Source organism: Lycorma delicatula, chromosome 2 (assembly GCF_047948215.1).
Source record: "Lycorma delicatula isolate Av1 chromosome 2, ASM4794821v1, whole genome shotgun sequence".
Taxonomy (NCBI): Eukaryota; Metazoa; Arthropoda; class Insecta; order Hemiptera; family Fulgoridae; genus Lycorma; species Lycorma delicatula.
This window is the reverse complement of record NC_134456.1, coordinates 129,797,956-129,815,910: the sequence shown is the minus strand read 5'-3', so window position 1 is coordinate 129,815,910 and position 17,955 is coordinate 129,797,956.

Sequence of the window (17,955 nt, the reverse complement as noted above, 5' to 3'; positions counted from 1 at the left end):
CTGATATGCAGATAATCATTACAGGACATAATAAAAGTTCATAAATTTGAACATTAATATATAATAGAATTACATTAGAATAAATCCAAAGAAACGAGTAAAACAAAGTCGTAATTAACTTAACTATAGTAATAAGAGTACATACCGCTCAGTTTCTCTGTTTATTATAATCACAACAAACGAATCATTATTACTAAAATAAAAGATCGTATTAGAAAACAAAATATTTTTAAAAATTGTAAAAGGTAAAATATTTTACTAGTGAACAACTTACTCCATAACAAGCATACTTGAATATAAATATTAAACCAACGTATTTGCCCACGCTAAATCAAATTGTAATTTCAAAAATGTATAAAAAAATTTGAAATCAAATCACACTAAGGATTTTATTGAACTGTTTTTTAGTATACCTGAATTAGTTACTTACACGCGCCGGATCATACATTTCATATTGTAAAAAATTAGAATTTTGTTAATAAATAAAACTTCCAAAACATAAAAGTATTTTATTTAATAACTTAAGTATTTATTCTATTTATTAACTATAAATTGGGATATTACTAATTAATATTAATTAAATGGAATTTTCAAACTTCAAAAAGAAGTCAATGGACACCCTTGTTTTGTTTAACCCGGAGAATCTTGCTAGTATAAATTCCTAGTCAAAAAGGTTTTAACGGTTCCTTCGAGTTAGGATTGAAATAGAAAATTGTTCTAGAACTACGTTCAAATTGAAATGAATTAAGTTCTCGAAGATGATTATTTGTGGAGAAATGCTTGGTCCTATGCCCTTTACAAAATTACCTTTTTTCACGTTCGATTATTATTATAATTTTACGCGATTTATACTTTCTTTATCGTAATTTAACCACATCTGTACCGCGTAAGTATGGGTTGGTGAAAATGATTAAAAAGATTTTTTCACGGATTGATTGATTCGAATGTTATCCCGGAATTCTTCCGATATCTAACATGTAAAACGTTTTTTTATTCTGTGATAATCGGTAGCTACCGCTTCTTGATCGTGTAATGAGTGTATCTGTAGCTTAATTCATAGATGGATCGGTAGTACGGAATGTGTTGTTAATTAGGACCAATGGTAGCTGGGGGCAAATTGAAGAGCGGATAGCGTTAAATTATGACCGATTTGCCAGTCCTCGAACTATTAACCTCCTACACGAGAAGGCTATTCCTAACGATCTGCGTCACTTCGACACAGTATTTTACGGAATTAATATCTGTCTGATACTATATTTATACGAAATATAAATTAGATTAATAATGAATAATAATAAGCTATCACGGTCTATTTACATATACCAGTTAAAATGTGTGTGAAATTTACGTACTTTAAAGTAACGATTTACCAGGATATAGAATGAAATAAAAACCGTTTTTATACTTGACGTAATATTACAGCCAACTAATTTATCTTTCAAATATTTCAACATAATTTTAAAAAGTAGTAAAATGTATGATTTTTTTCATTCATTGAGAGTAGTAACTACTGTCATTATTACTATAATTATTATAATACTGGTAATAAACAATTCCAATTAAATATCAAACACGTTTTTTTCATCGTAAAAAAAATATACACAGAATAAATATCCTTTCGTTGCATTAATCCGGTATTTAGCCTAAATAACCTTGACATATATTACATGGAAATTTGAACGGGATGTAAATGAATAACATATAATAACAACGAGAAAATATAACCAAGAAACAATTTAAAGAAATATAACATTTCACACAATCTCTTCTTGTTTTTTCTTTAAATGTAGAAAACATTTAATTGCACATTACGGTAGATATTTAAAAATACCAATATACGAGCTACAAACAAATATATACGCAAACTACAATGTATAGAGAACCACGGCATATATGTTATTATTTCGAGAAAAATTTGCATAGACTATTATTTAAGTACATGTAAATGTATAGAGATGTATTCATGAATTATGTAACAGAATACTAATTAAAACTAGAATCATTTATAACAATACTACATGTTTTAATTACCGTCTTAGTAATTAAAAAGTTTACGTCAACAAAAATGAAATTATTTAAAAAAATAATAATAAAATATATTTTGTTACAAAAAACGAGAATATGCGTTCGTATTCTCGGAAAAGTTTTTATTGTGTACGAGTATGTAAATTTGTAAGCGCAAACGCGTTCGTCGTAACAGAATTTTATTTATTAACATCATCAGTTATTTTACACAAACGTTTGATTTTATTCTAACTGTATATTACCTCTCTTTTTTCCTGTTTAGCCTCCGGAAATTACAGAACTGTATATTACCTTACCAAATCTTATTCTTACGTTAAAAAAAAATAAGATAAATAGTAACTAACTTATGCACTCGCGAAACAATGTACGCATTCTGTAACTACTAGAAAATGAAGAGGGAAATAATTTGAAATATGTCACGAACAAAAAACGCCCTCCAGCACAACAGAGCTGCTTTGTTACTTAAGAATAATAATAATAACAATCACAAGACCACTTTGATATTTCATAAAAGCTGATGATCTCATAGTATTTTATGTTATATGAAATAATTTACATCAAGATAATACACATGCATGATAATTAAGAAATAGAAATTCGTTCAATTAACCTATAAAAATTATTTCATTCATTATATAATTAATTACATATGATAAATTTTATTTAGAATCTAGTGGCTATGAGAAAATAGTGTGATTTTTTATCGTTTTGTCCAAAAGAAATTTGTCATTAATTTAAGTCATAGCAATAAATTACTCTTCAATACAGATCGACGATACGTTTAATATCACTGTCGTTAAAAACAATGTAGATCAAAATGTCACTAAAAGACATGTTAAAAAATTGCATTCATACAATTAATTTTATCAGTAATCATCTAATGATAAAAATTACTCCAACATTTGTTTCGTAAATTATCATTCTAAATACGAATAAGGATTAATAGAATAAAATAATTTAAACAAAATACTGCTCATTTAATCCGGAACTGTTTTTTTTATGACAGAATTCTAATCATAATGTTCTATATACAATATTGTGTTCATTTTTCATCCTTTATGTAGGCCAGACTGGTCGGTAGATCTTTTAACAAATTCTACAACGACTACATGAAAGTTATTAACTAGCAAAAGAAGTAACGTATTACCCTGAAAACATAGTTATGCATTTTTAATGATCATGTCATTACTGATTTGTCAATAGACAATCATTTACACGCACACTATTAGTAAATTCTACATTTGGAAAATTCCTAATAAAATACATGAAGTAAATTATTTAAAAGTGTTGATGAAACACATTTTATTCTTAAATTTAAGCAGTAAGAAAAGAAGCAAGTGGTAGAAAAAAAGTTGTTATTTTTTTAATGAATATTTTTTATTTTTATTCTTATAAAGATATTTCTCATTAATATTTGCTAAAAAGGTAAATACTTTGTTAGGAATAATATAAAATATACGACTGAAATAAAAAGTAAGCATTAGTTCTATATTTTCATATATTTTTTTTAATCTACGCAAAGCAATCTGCTAATAATTTGCTTATAGTAGTTGGTTTTAAAACTGCAAAAATCAAACATTGAAGAAATATTCAGACTATTTTTATTTCAATACCTTTTTGTTTAATTATTTAAAGTCTGTACTATTTTTGATAATGAATTATTTTTGCATAATTTTTGTGGCATTTTTAAACACTAATAAAAAAATAAAAACAAAAAATATATATATATATATATATATATATATATATATATATATATAGCTAAATTATATTAAACATTATTAAAGTTATTAAATTAACAAAGTATGTGGTTAATATTAGTAAACTGGATGTAAGAAAAAATAATCTGTAAACTAATTTATTTTTTTAAAAATACGATAGAAACAGTAAATAATGAAATTAATTGAATTTAATATATCATAATAAAAAATAGAAAACAAGAACGTAACAAACTTTGGTAGTAAATTTTGCAAGATTATAATTTCAAATTTAATATCTGAAGTTTAATATCTTAACATGATGTTGTATTATAATTTTAGTAAAATTTTTCAAAACTTCACTCAACGCAAATACTGACAAGTAAACCAAATTTCCCAACGGATTTCTACTGGGTAATATTTTTGTTCCACCTAGTTTGTTACTTGGGCTATACCATATACACGTACAATATACATAATTAAAATAAAACAATTTATAAAAGGAAAAAACTTGCGAGACAAGAAAAACATTATAAAGGTACAAGTAATATTTAAAAGAATAATTTTATTAAAATATATATAAATCATAATATCATACAAATAAGAAAATGAAAGAAAAGAGAACGTACAGTAAATTTTGATTAATAAATGATTGGCAAATGTAATAAGTTGAAAAATATATAATGTACATGTAGAAGACTATAATACATTCATACTATACGAGAATGTTCTGAAGTCTTTCGAAAAGAAACGCGGTTGAATAAAGTCGCTGAAAAATTCTTTCGAAAGCGCCGTGGTTTTAAGAAACAAAATCGGAACCGGCCAATATTGCTGACATTACAAATTGATGGCATAACTTTTATGTCTGCAGTTGCGTTCGTGCAGATGTAGCTCTTTAATTTCGAATTCATAAGTGACAGCTGAAGGGGATATAGCGGGGTATTGCGGTACAGAGAAGCGAACAGGGGTTAGAATCAATAATGCGAGAGAGAGAGAGAATATATATATAGACTATATACATGCAGAAAGAGAAGATAACTGAGAGACAGCCTGAGCAAGTGCAGGACGTGCCGCGCGTTCAACGGTGTCGAATCCTCTGCATCACGTCAGATCACATGCGATGACCACGGCCACACAAATCTCATCTCTACATCCGCCTGCTTTTACATGATCACTCAATAATTCCAAAAGTAAGTAAGTTTTCAAATTCCAGTAAATTCATCCTAGACCAAAACAACCATCTTTCCAATCCGATTTAAAAAAATGAAAAGAAACATACTTTAAGACTTCTGATAAAAGGGAAACAATGTAAAAAAATCATTGCTTATTAAATTAAATTTAAAAATGGTTCAGAATATTAATTTACTTTTTTGTATTACTTGACAGGATAAATAAACCTACTATTTTAATGTCGCTAAACAAAAAATCTTTATAATGCATTTTATGTTATGAAAATAAATTTTGAAACGAAACTATATTAAAACTGACTTCGTTTCCGAATCAATATACATATATAACAGATCAGTCTACACCAATGTAATATTTTACGCCGTTCGACTGCAGTTATTTATCGCTAAAACATCCACAACCAGGAATAACCAAATTTTTTTTTAATTGTAGAAAAAATTTAGGATTAACCTTACTGAATGTTAAATAAATCGCATTCCTGCTAGATATCGATTTCAAGACTGCTAAATGTAACAGAATATTTCATCACTGTACAGTAATTTTATAAATTTTAATAACAACAGACTATAAGCTGCGTATAAAAATTATTACTGATATATATCCGTAATAGATTACAATACAATAGGATTTCTTTCTAGATTATGAATAGCGTATTCAAAATCCGAATACAGCATACTTCTTCAACGTAAGAAAAACACAATTGAGAATTTAAAACTATTAAATTAAATCAGTAATTAAGCTAAAAACTAAAAAAAAAAAAAAATTATTACAAAATTCGATAGAAATATCACGATTAATTATTATTGAGTATTAAAATGGTGACTGAATTTTGCATCGAGAAGGAACATTATTCAATATAAATTATTCCGCATTGATAAAATATTACTAAAGAAATAAAGTGAAAATGTACGACGATCCTGGGGCTATATATTTTTATTTTTATATTTATAAGTAATTAAAGAAAATAATAAGTACTACATTTTAAAGATAAAAAATAATTATTCTCTAATCGACAAATATGTCATTTTAATAAAATAGAATTCTTGTCAGAAAAAAAAAAAGAATTTTAAAAACCTATTGAAGCTTCCAGAAAGTGAAAGGTGCAATTAAAAAGAGTTAAAAGGATTGGCTGTAATTAAAATCTGAAAATTAATGTGAAGGGCTGAAATGGATAATTAAAGTATCTTCACTTTAAATTTAAGCAAAGAGCTGTCCCGTAGAAGCACAAGGCAAAGAAAGAGCATTTCAACGAGCTTAGCATTACAGTGTCATCAGCTGAAAAATATATCAATCTATAATGCAGCGACCTAATTTTATATTCCAATTTATTCCTTTTGTATAAAACGTAAATGGCTTTATTTAACTATAAAATTATTTCACAAGCAAATAAGACACACAATCATTTTCAAACGTTTAGAACAGTTAAAATTATATCTGTGATGCTTTTTTTTTTAGAATTGTAAATATATTATTTTTATTGTTTGAGATGAACCATTTAAACGACAGATAACGATGAATTCACGTGTTTTTTCTTTGTAGTCAGATTAGAAAAACTTTATGTACATAGCTAAAATTATTTATGTTAAATAATTTTTACGTTTAATTGCATTTTGAATAAAAGCGTTCTTAGAAGATTATTACATATTTTCACTTTTTTTTTAGCTTCATAATTAATGAAAAAACTATTAACAGATTTATGATATACCAAACCTGATTCTAATCGCACTTCTAATGTAGTAAATGATTGTATCTTTTCCCGTGACACGTACCCTTTTGCGGTCACGCAAGTGATTTGGTGAGACGAAGAGTTAAAGATATCCTCCATTCGTCCTGCTTTCGGGGCGACGAAAAATGCGTCGGTAATAACCAGTCACAGGGCGTAAACGAAACTGATTCAAGCTCGTATAAGAGTGGGTTGGGTTCTTTTAAAGCCTACGTCAGACCAGACATGCATTGCTTTAGATGTTGGAAGACGGGACACACCTCCTCAGAACACAAAGGGCCAGACCGAACGAACAAGTGTTATAACTGTGGAGGTACTGGGCACAAGATATGGGATTGCACAGAACCCTCCAAGTGTACTAGGTGTAATAAACTGGGCCATCGGATGGACAATGGGGCCTGCAAGTAAACCAGACAATGAAGATAATGCAGATTAAAGCCAAAAATTCGAAATCACTTTGAATTTTGGGCAGGGTTGGATGATTTTCTGCATTGAAAGCAAGAGTATTTCGTATACTATTACCATTTTCGACATCCTATCTTTGTGAAACCGGATTTTCTGCGGTGGCTGCTTTGAACATATAGATTTCAGTTAAATGTAGGAAAAGAACTCTATTTCCAATATTAAACCTTCAAACGAAAAACTTTGCTCTGCAAGACAGGCCAAAGGGAGTCACTAATAATCATTAGACTTGTTTTTATGTAGTACCGATAAATTAATTAATAAAATACATTGTGGAGTACTGATACAATCCTATTAATAAGTGTATTATATCAGTGTAAATGTGTATTTTATTATTTATTATGTTAGAATGTATTTTGTTTTGCATTACTTTCAGTAAATTAATAAATTTGTTTAATAATTTTTTTCGATTTGGTGTTATCACGCCACCCTAAAAAGATGTTCGCCACAAATTGAGTAATAATAATTTACAAAGAACAATAATAATAAGACTAATACATTAATTACTGTGATTTTTCAAAATTTTCGTTTATATATTTGAATGAATGCATTTAGTTGAAGTGAAGATTAGAATATTCTTCTTCCCCATAAAATTTACAAGTCACATTACACAGTAGTCTCGTTTTCAGTTCTTTCTGCAAGATGTAATAAAGATTACAATTTTCACGAAATTAAGGTTTAAAAAAGTCTGTTCATCTCATAACTGTTTATGAAAAAAAGCAATTGAATGGGTTGATTTAAATCGGAGATACGTATCTTGGTAGGAATACAACGGGGATCGGCCAACAAATTGAAATTTTGGAATCCTAATTTAACGAGTCAGGAGACCTTAATTCTAGGGCTAACTTGGAATCGTAGCACCTTAATCTGTGTACCATAATAATTTTCAAAATTTTATTTAAATTTAAAATTTAGAAATAATTGTAAAAAGCGGTAAGGAATTCTTCAATCAAAACGAAGACTTACTATTTAAAACAAACCTTTCCGAAAAAATTAACAGCAAAACAATATTTTACTAAAAAAATAATACCATAATATATACTTTGTAGAGAATTTTAATATCAGTACAATTTTCTTTCTCTAAAGAAAAAAAAAGATTACGGTATTCTTCAAAGTATAACCAGTCAATAGTTAAGTCTACTTTCTGCAGTTACACAATTTCATTTTCTAACATTGCGAGTTGTCTCAAGTGCTTTGCTTTAATTAGGACTGCGTGGCATAGCTAGATGGGTGACTTAACAGATGTGGAATTAACTAGAAAACTGTTCTAACCAACCATTACAGTTTTCTCTCTCTCGCTCTCCATCTCAATCTCTCTATTGACAAAAATTAATTAAAACGTTTAATTAAAGGAAAATGTTCCCGTCTCATGTACAAAACAACACCGGAACATAATCAAAGAATCAATCTTATTTTTCTTTATCGTTTAAATAAAAGTGTTCAGTAATTAGAATTTTATAATTTATCAACTTGTTATTAAAACAGTTAAATCAATAATCGAATTTTCTTAAGTAAATTTAATTTCACCAGCGTTGCTAAGTGAATAAAAATATTAAAAAAGTTGTTATAAATTTAACATTAATTCAAACTTCACCTATTTTATTATTATAATAATAATAAAGAAGAAGAAAAAACAATTAATTGGATTAGCAAAATATTATTGTTTGTTTTTATTTTTTTATTAAAGACTTATCGTTAAATTAATTTCAACTATCTATTTCAATGTAAAATAACCTTTTAATCATTAAACCATAAAATATAATATTCAGTGTATCAACATAAGGAAAGTAACTTTTTTTAAGTGGACTATATGGTCTAAATAACTTTATTCGCTTTTACAAGACTGAAATAGGAAAACATTAGATAAATGGAGAATTAGGACAACACATTATAAAAAAACTAAACCAATCGAATGAAAAAATTAAAAAAAATTCAACAATGCTTTTCACATTTAAAATTTTTAAAATAACTTTTTTTTAATTTACGATTAAAAAATAAAACTGATACTATCTTTACCTATGAATAAAATATTTAACTACCATACTTATTTTCTACATATAAATACAAATCTTCAAATTTAAAAAAAAAATCTAAATTGTTAAAATTATTTCTTCCCCGAAAGTTTCTTTTTTTTAACTTTTTTTTTAGGAAAGTTTTTAACAAGTATAAATTTAGTTTTCATTTAGTACCGTTTAATTATTACCTGTATCCTATAACCTCAATTAATTCTTTCTTTCTAATCTTTATTTTTCCCTTAATATTTCTATCCTTTAATTTTCTTTCTTTAATAAGAGAAATTATCTTTCAATACATTAATTATATAGCCCACCAAGCAGTATTATTTTAACTTCCACATTTTTCTGTTTACATTGATTCTGCTAAACCTGTTTTTTTACAAATAATATAAAATATTATGAAATAATAATAATAATACAATACGTGTTGATAAAAATGTATAAATATTTTTTTTTTTATACAAAGCAGACTTAACCCTTTGTCATGTATTTTCTTTTTCGGAGACGTAATAAAAAAAATAATATTAATGAAAAAATAAGGTAGCTGCTTTTCAAGACATCGGAGAAAAAAGTGAAATACACTTCTCGTATAGAAGCGAATAATGCCTGTTTTCGTGAAAAAAAAAATTTTTTAAATAAAACTGTGCAAATAATTTTCTTCTTTTTTTTTGTAAACTTTTAACAAAATTCATCTATAATTAATTTCTTTTTTCAAAATAACAAATATTATTCAAAGTGTGAAAATATCAGGTCTACATACAACTTACACCTTATTTTAATACGATAACTAGATATGTACAACGGTTCTTACTTAAACCTCAAGTGTATTGCGGGAAACATATATACTTTACTCGGCGTAAAATAATGAATAAATTAAAATACATGGAAAATACTCTTTTAATTTAAAATATATATACTAGGAAGACACTTCTTTTTCTTTTTGTCACAGTTTACAACTCTAGAAACTAGCATAAAAAAAAAGCGAGTAGACTCGATGCAGAGGGTGTCACGTTTCAGTATTGTATAGTACCATGTTGCAATAGGGGTGAACGTTAAGATGTTGATGGCAATGATGATGATGATTATGGGGTGACGATACTCCAACAGTAGCGGTGGGAAGGGAAAGCGGAAGAGTTTCCATTGTTTCGTCTGTTTCCATGGAAATCCATCCTCCTTCATTCCTCTCGACGCTCTTTAATTACCGACCCTACGATGGTCATATCTCAACCCATGAATAGTAATGCGAAAACCTATTTATGTTTCGTATCCCTATCCTTCCTCCCCCGCCCCGCGCGCGCTGTCATCCTTTAAATTAGAATTTGCCCTGGCCTAGCACAACGAATGACTACGATGAGGACGGCGACGACCCATTTAGATCCCTAACTTTCTTATACACTGCCGTAAATCCGTCCGAGACAATTTCGTTTAGCCCCAAAAGGCTTATAAATTGTTAGGCTACTCCCAGTATGGTACGTAACTTTCGATAATTAATTAAACCTTATCTGAGAACAATTTAAACTGAGAATTGTTCTAATTAAACGAAATATTTCTTTTTTTAAACACAGACAGACAAAGTGCAACTTTTTTTTTTAACAAAAAAAGTTTTCCGATTCGCGTCAATTTATTTACTTTCTTTTTTTACGGTTCAATGTTTTACCTTCATTATTTAGAAACTTTATAAACTACATACATGTTTGTTTTTTAACTTGCTTTTTTATTTTTAATTCCATAATATCGACTAAAATATTCAGTAAAAAGAAGTTAATTTTAATTAATTTAAACAAATTTTTAAACGACTGAAATTAACACCAGAGAAATATTGTTCTAATAATCTACAATTCTCTGAAGAGTAACAAACATTGAGATTACCTGACAGATCATTAATACAACGAAGAGATTTTGGAACACAACTGCGGCAGACCGTTTTAAATTGTAGAACGACCGTTTAAGTATTAGTAATAACTTAAAAAAATTACGCATAAAATTACAGATTTAACGTGTTTTTTACGATAAAATATACTGGCAAAAAAGAGTACCTTATAATTTAAAAGGAAAACATAGAATTCGAATTCTTAAATCTCTAACGTAAATCACCCACAATTACCACTTCATTAATTTTTTGTTGTTTTTTATACCTAAACACCGACTGTCCTGTCACCCAGGTAACATTTTTGACAGTTACTATTTTAACCATTCAAACCTTTTAATGTGTATATTAGAATTAATTATAATTAGCAAGAATAATTTTCATTTTTTTTTCTATTAATTATTTTAAAATGATTGTTATGCTAATAAACAAATCGTTGATTGGTACGTGTAAAAATAATGAAAATTAAATGTATGAATAAAAGATGTAAACAATATATAAAATTATTTTTTTTATATTTTAAATAATAGTTACAACAATAATTACACCATACAATTCTTGTGTAACAAGAGTAATAGTTAGAATATACCTTCGTTAGTTGAAACAAATGTAAAGTAGAAAAAATACACGAATTCCAGCAATGTTTATTTGTTTCTTGGTTTTTTGTGCCTTGCTACTTAAAAAAAAAACATCATAAATAGTTATTTAACGAATAACAGGATTTCGTCTAAGGTAAAAACATACTGAAAGAGTTGAGTCGAATGATAAATTACAAAAAATAAAAAAATATATAATTCTAAGGATTTTTGGGATTGTTGCGTCTAATATACAGGTTTCTGTATGTTACTGAAGGTAAACATCGTTGAATGAATTTTTTCTGTATGGTCCACGATTAATGACCACAGATAGAGGTTTTATTAAAAAAATGAACTATAAATTCCATTTAAAATTGAAACGTCTACGTAGTTCTTCTGAACCTACTTTAAAAAATCTAAAAAATATATTTTAAACAAAAATTAAGAAATAATTTTTAGACATAAACTGACTTTAAAAAAGGAGGTTATGTATTCGACCCGTATATACTTTTTTCTTAATAATTGTTCGCGCATACCTTTTTTCCAAATAATCCGATTGAAATGCATTTTGTTGCAACCGACGTAGCTGCTTTTCGTGAAGGTACCATGATGTACCATGATGAAATATGTTTTTTAGACGTAAAAATCGGTTTGAAAATCGACAAAAACTAGTTTTTTGCCATCCGGCTTTTTATGTTTGTTCGCATATAACGTTTTTCCTATTAATCGATTGAAATAAATATTGTTGGAAACGAGGCAGCTGCTTTTCGCGGTGGTATAATGATTTTGAAAAACGTTTTTATACAAAATATATCGGTCTGCCCTCTGACAAAAAAATTTCTTTCGCCATTCGGCGGGAAGGTAAGGGTACTGGAAATCCTGATATTCTATAAGTATGCGTCACATTAGATGATGTAGGGTCAAAATGATGTCTAAATGATGTAGACGATAGTCTTCTCCATGGGCAGGTGTAATGTGAGTTTCTGCACGAGGTATGTAGCAATGTTAATAAAATCATCAAAAATCGTTTTATCTCATCTTAAATCTTTCAGACTCCATCATACATATTACATGGTCTTTTGCGATCTCTCGCAAGATCAGACAACTTAATTTCTTTTTAATATTCATAATACTGTTGATATCTCATTAGTAATCAACGTATCGATGCCTTGAGGGAAGTGTAGAGCACATTATTTAATTTTGTGAAAGGTTTTCGCAATCTTTCCGTTTCAGCAAGTGCTTTTTTATCGTGTGGACTATTCAGTTCTTTACGTGGATCTAAATCATTCAAAGCTAAACCATCTAAGCTTCTGCCTCAGCTTAGAACAACATAAACTTGTCCTTCTGCAAATACTTTTTCCCCCAAATCTACTGCAGCTATATTTAATGTTGTACCTTGCAAGTTACAGCCCAATTTAAAATTAAGGGATATGTCTTTTTACATATCCATATCCTTTACTAGCATGAAACGATGTACCTATTGGTGTAATAGGTATACAACTACCTTCATCTTGCATCTTTGTACCTATTGTTTCGTCATAGAATTTTATTAACACTGCTTTTGGTAATTCACCCCTTTCCACTTGGTCCCCGGTAGGACAGGCCATTTAAATTTCTTTACAATTCCCAAAGCGCCATTAACTAAACCATCAGAAACCGATATATTACGCCTTAACATAACTCCCCTAGGACCCTCTGACAATTGTACATTATGCAACAGGCCAACACAGTTATTGACGTCTACCGGAGTAACATTCCCGGGGGAAGTTTTCCCGTATGTTGCAGCTTCATTCATAATTAGCGTTAACAATATAAACTCTATTTGTATTTGATAACATATCAGTCATACTACGATTATATTCATCGACTAATTTAATAGTTGGGAATATTCTTTCAGCATTCCCATCTGCAAATTCGTCTGTAAAAGATACCCTCCTTCGTTCTCAAAGCATTTCCATTGGACCAGCTGTAACTTCACCAAAAAGCAAGTTACTCGTATTTAATATTTATAAATCAATAAATTCCATGTCGTTTGTCCCATGTTTATTGTTAGCTCACAAAATGAAAACTGATGTCACAAATCTATTTCTGCTTTACACCAAGGAGGTTGAACAAAATCCAAAGGTCTTTGACTGGAAGCAGCTGTATTGTATAACTAAAACTGAACACATTAACTCCGCTAAATAACTTATCTTTATTAATCAGACACAGAAAATTATGAAATAATTATTTTTAAAAAATGGAACCGACATAAAACTGCACTAAAAAGTAAGAAATAATTTCGTCCAAATACTAGCGTCCTTAGCTGCTTTTTTGAATCGGCCCCTGCTTCTACAAAATTAATTTATAGATATAACATAAATTTGTTCTATAATACTATCTACGTGTACTACATAAAAACCAATAACGATATTACATCAGTGAAATTCATATTTGTGTACTTTGATTGCTTTTCAGTTTGCGAAAATTATGTATCTTTTATATACGCCATCTATCGGTCGATTCAAGTACCACCACATAATTATGATCATTTAATTTGGCACCGATTATTATTATTATTTTTATAAAATTATTTCTTAAGCGTACTTTTTAGCGCGTTTTAATGTCGGTTCCATTTTTTAGTTAAATAATTATTTTCCCTTATTTTTTGTTTTACTATTTCAAAAAAATGTGTCTTTTATATATATATATATGTATAAATAATTTTGAAATGTTAAATTTTGTGTTTTTTTTTTTCAATAATTACTTAAATTATTGCGGTTTATTTATTTATTTATATTGTGTACAATCTGTACACAATAGAGCATAGACTATTATTCTACAAATTTAATAATCTGAAATTAAAATTTTTTGTAACAACACAAAAAAAAAACAGATAATTCAATAAAATATTTTTGAAAAAACTTACTTTAAAAACGTTTTCAGTCCTTTATGCGATCATCCTCAGTGACTAGTGACGCTCTTTTTTTAATAATATCAGTTGAACTTATAAATTTTCTGGAACAGGTAACATGCATCGTCGTAAAGACGACTGAAACCGCTTTCAGTTAATTAAAAAAAATAAATCATTTTATTAAACAATTTGTATCGTTGTACCGTTACAAAAAAATAAAAATTTCAAATTATTAACATCGGGGACAGTCCCATAAGAACACAATTATTTTAATTACTAAAGGTTTAGTAACAGTAAGGTGCTCGGTCGTGCGCTGAAAACTGGTAAAAATGAGTACAAAACGTAAAAGAACTAAAGTAGAATAAATTAACTACACAGATTGATTGAAATGTTAATCATTAACTTCGAAATTATATTATTTTATAGTAATTCGGTTTATATTGAACTGGATTATTCTTCCTGTTTTAGTTCCGTTTGAAAAAGTCATACATCATTTTACATCGAACAATTACTCTAAATAGTAATAATATAATAGAATTACACTACAAAAAAACAAACAAAATTTAAAAAAAAAATAAAAGAAGTATTTAATCATACTTTTTTTCATAGGGTCATCGTTTTCATAGGGATCTAAACAATCTGAAATAAGTGGTTATGTAACTCACTAAAACTAAAATTGTTATTTCAGGACTATTATTAACCTCACTGACAGTATAAGTTTACTATAGATAGTATACATTTCATTGATGACAGAAAGCAGAACGAAGTGTATAGTAATCTGACGCTAGTGATGTTTTGTGGGAGAGGGGTTGAAAGGAGTGGGAACTAGAGAGGAGGGATAATAGAACGAACGGTCAAAGCTGTGTAGTTAGCAAGTTGTTAAAGCTCAGAACAGTGATTATGCACTAGCCTTGACTGCAACCACAATCAGACTGACCGAGATGAAATAAAACCATTCTGACTGAATACACTACTAGAATCAATTAGATTTACTCCCCCACAGCTTTATTCTTATTGCAATTATTCTATACACGCTCTCCATTCTTAATACGAGTACATTGCAGCAGAAAACATTCTTATTAAAGAAATAGAAAAAAAACTAGTATGATACAAAACAGTATGAAACAAATAATCGTTATTATTTTACTTCTTACACTTATGTAAAATACAATGAAAACTGCGTAAAGCAGAACCTCCTAAAAAATTGTAAAACGTACGGTTTCTCAAGTACCGAATTATTTTCATAGAACTTAATCTCTTCATGGGGGAAAATTTTTTAATACGGAAAAAAAACACGGATTTTAATTTTACGAGTCAAATTTATCACACAAGACGGAAAGGAAATAAAGAAATGGCCTGTAATAAAATAAAGTGATTAAAAGACAGATTGTACACAAACAGTGATTTATAAAATAATAAATGCAGTAGTAAATGACTAACTGTTGTTTAGCGCAAGATACGCCGTCAAGTTTATAGCTCTTCCTAATATAATTCTACGATCCTCCCAACAAGCCTACGGTTATTAACAAAGCACAGTAGCGGGCGACAGTTTACGTAAACAATCCTAGTACTATATCTTGTCAAGTTAATCGTTTCTTTGAGTTTCTATACATAACAACAGAATAATTTTATTCAGTGCTGTGAACTCCTTGATTGGAAGCACCAATAGTTTTCATTTCGTTCTGAGCGTAAAAAAAATTAGTTTCACGTTTTCATTGTTCGATATCCGTTTTTGAGTTAAATACAATATCTGAATATATATAAAAAAAAAATAGAAAATTTATTTATAATCAGAGCTATTTCATGTTGAGTTTTAAGCTAAGTGTATTTCTAATTTTTTATGTGTAACTTTCAAATGAAACACAACTTCCATAGAAGACACAAATACTTGTGAAATAACTGTGAATGGAGGATACAGTTCTCACTACTGCTCTGGTTAAGTCAAAATTTATTTAGTAAACAACGTAATACTATTCTCTAAAAAGAATATATTTCTTTTATAATTTTTAAAAACTAGCGAATAATCTATTCTATATAGCACCATAATCTACATATATATATAGTACCGGGTAGAAGATCCGGAATATTCCGAACTTATATCGTTATCTAATTTCATTTTACATTGTATTCGCATAATTCATTCTACAGGACCTCACTATAAATCAGCTCGATTTTTAATGAAAATCTGCAAAATGGAAACCTCTTCAAAACGGATTTCTCAGTTAGTACCGTCAGATTCTGTTTTGGGGAGGTTTTCCTGCATAAATATTCAACTTTTTTTCTCACCGATTAACAGTACACAACGACATAAAATTGTAAAACCATATATGCAAGCGATTTTGTATACACAATATGTTTGGTTCAAGGGACCAAAGATTTTGAATTACAAGTTGCAAATGACTTCTTCAAAATTATAAATTAATGCAAAAAACTGCAATAGTGCCAAATTTATGGATTAATTCATTTTGATATCTTAAAGAACTCCTCGTGAAATTCAAAACGTTTAACGATTGCACAAGGTAAAGGAAGCAAATTCAGCAAAGTATCTTCATTCATTTATAGCTACAGTACTAAATCATTATAAAGTAATAAATTAAGTGTTTTGATAGACAAAAACTTTTAATGCTTTCTACATAAAAATGTTTTTTAATATAAACGATTATTAGGTGAATTATTAAAATTTTCCTTTAGGTCTCAGTTTTTACACATTATATGAAGGAAACCGTTGGTCAAAATCACGGAATTGTTCTATTATATATAATTTATATTCCCCTATTTTTTATCCTCAAAAGTTTTTTTTTCTAAAATGAATCTTCATTAACCAAGTAAGAAAAATCGTTTCATCAGAAGGAGATCGAACCCTTGATTGAAGTTTAAAAACTCTAGTGCAGAACTGCGCAAGACCGACTTTTAGTTTCTGACGCCCTAACTATTTCAGTCAGAAACGCACTACATATGTTCAAATAACCAGTATACCCTACATACAAGCATCAAGTTTCAACTCACTCACCACTGTGACTCACTGCATAAGCCCATGTGAAAAATACACCACTACACAGTCAACAAATTTTTAGTTGCACAACTTCAGATACTCTACTGCAGCATATCTAAATTTCAATGAAATTGATTAAGCATTTTTGGAAATTTTCGAGCCCCAATTTTTATACAAATGATTATATATATATATATATATACATATAAGAAATTCCAATTTAAGAGAATGGTATTTCGTACTCCTCATACCTCAAAACGTAAAGACAATCCATTTCACCCCCTCTCTCGCCATGTGACCGATAGTATTATCGAACTTTTCTGTAGTAGGTAAAAAAAAAATGTATGAAAATATTTTAAATTGAATTGGATTAAACTATTACATTGAAATTTTTTATTAACGCCATACTCAGCATGAAAACATGAAAAAAAATCATCACTTCCAACTGAATAAAAGAGTCCGGTGTAGATTTTTCAAGAAAATTTATTAAAAAAAAATATGCACATAAAGTTCTTGAA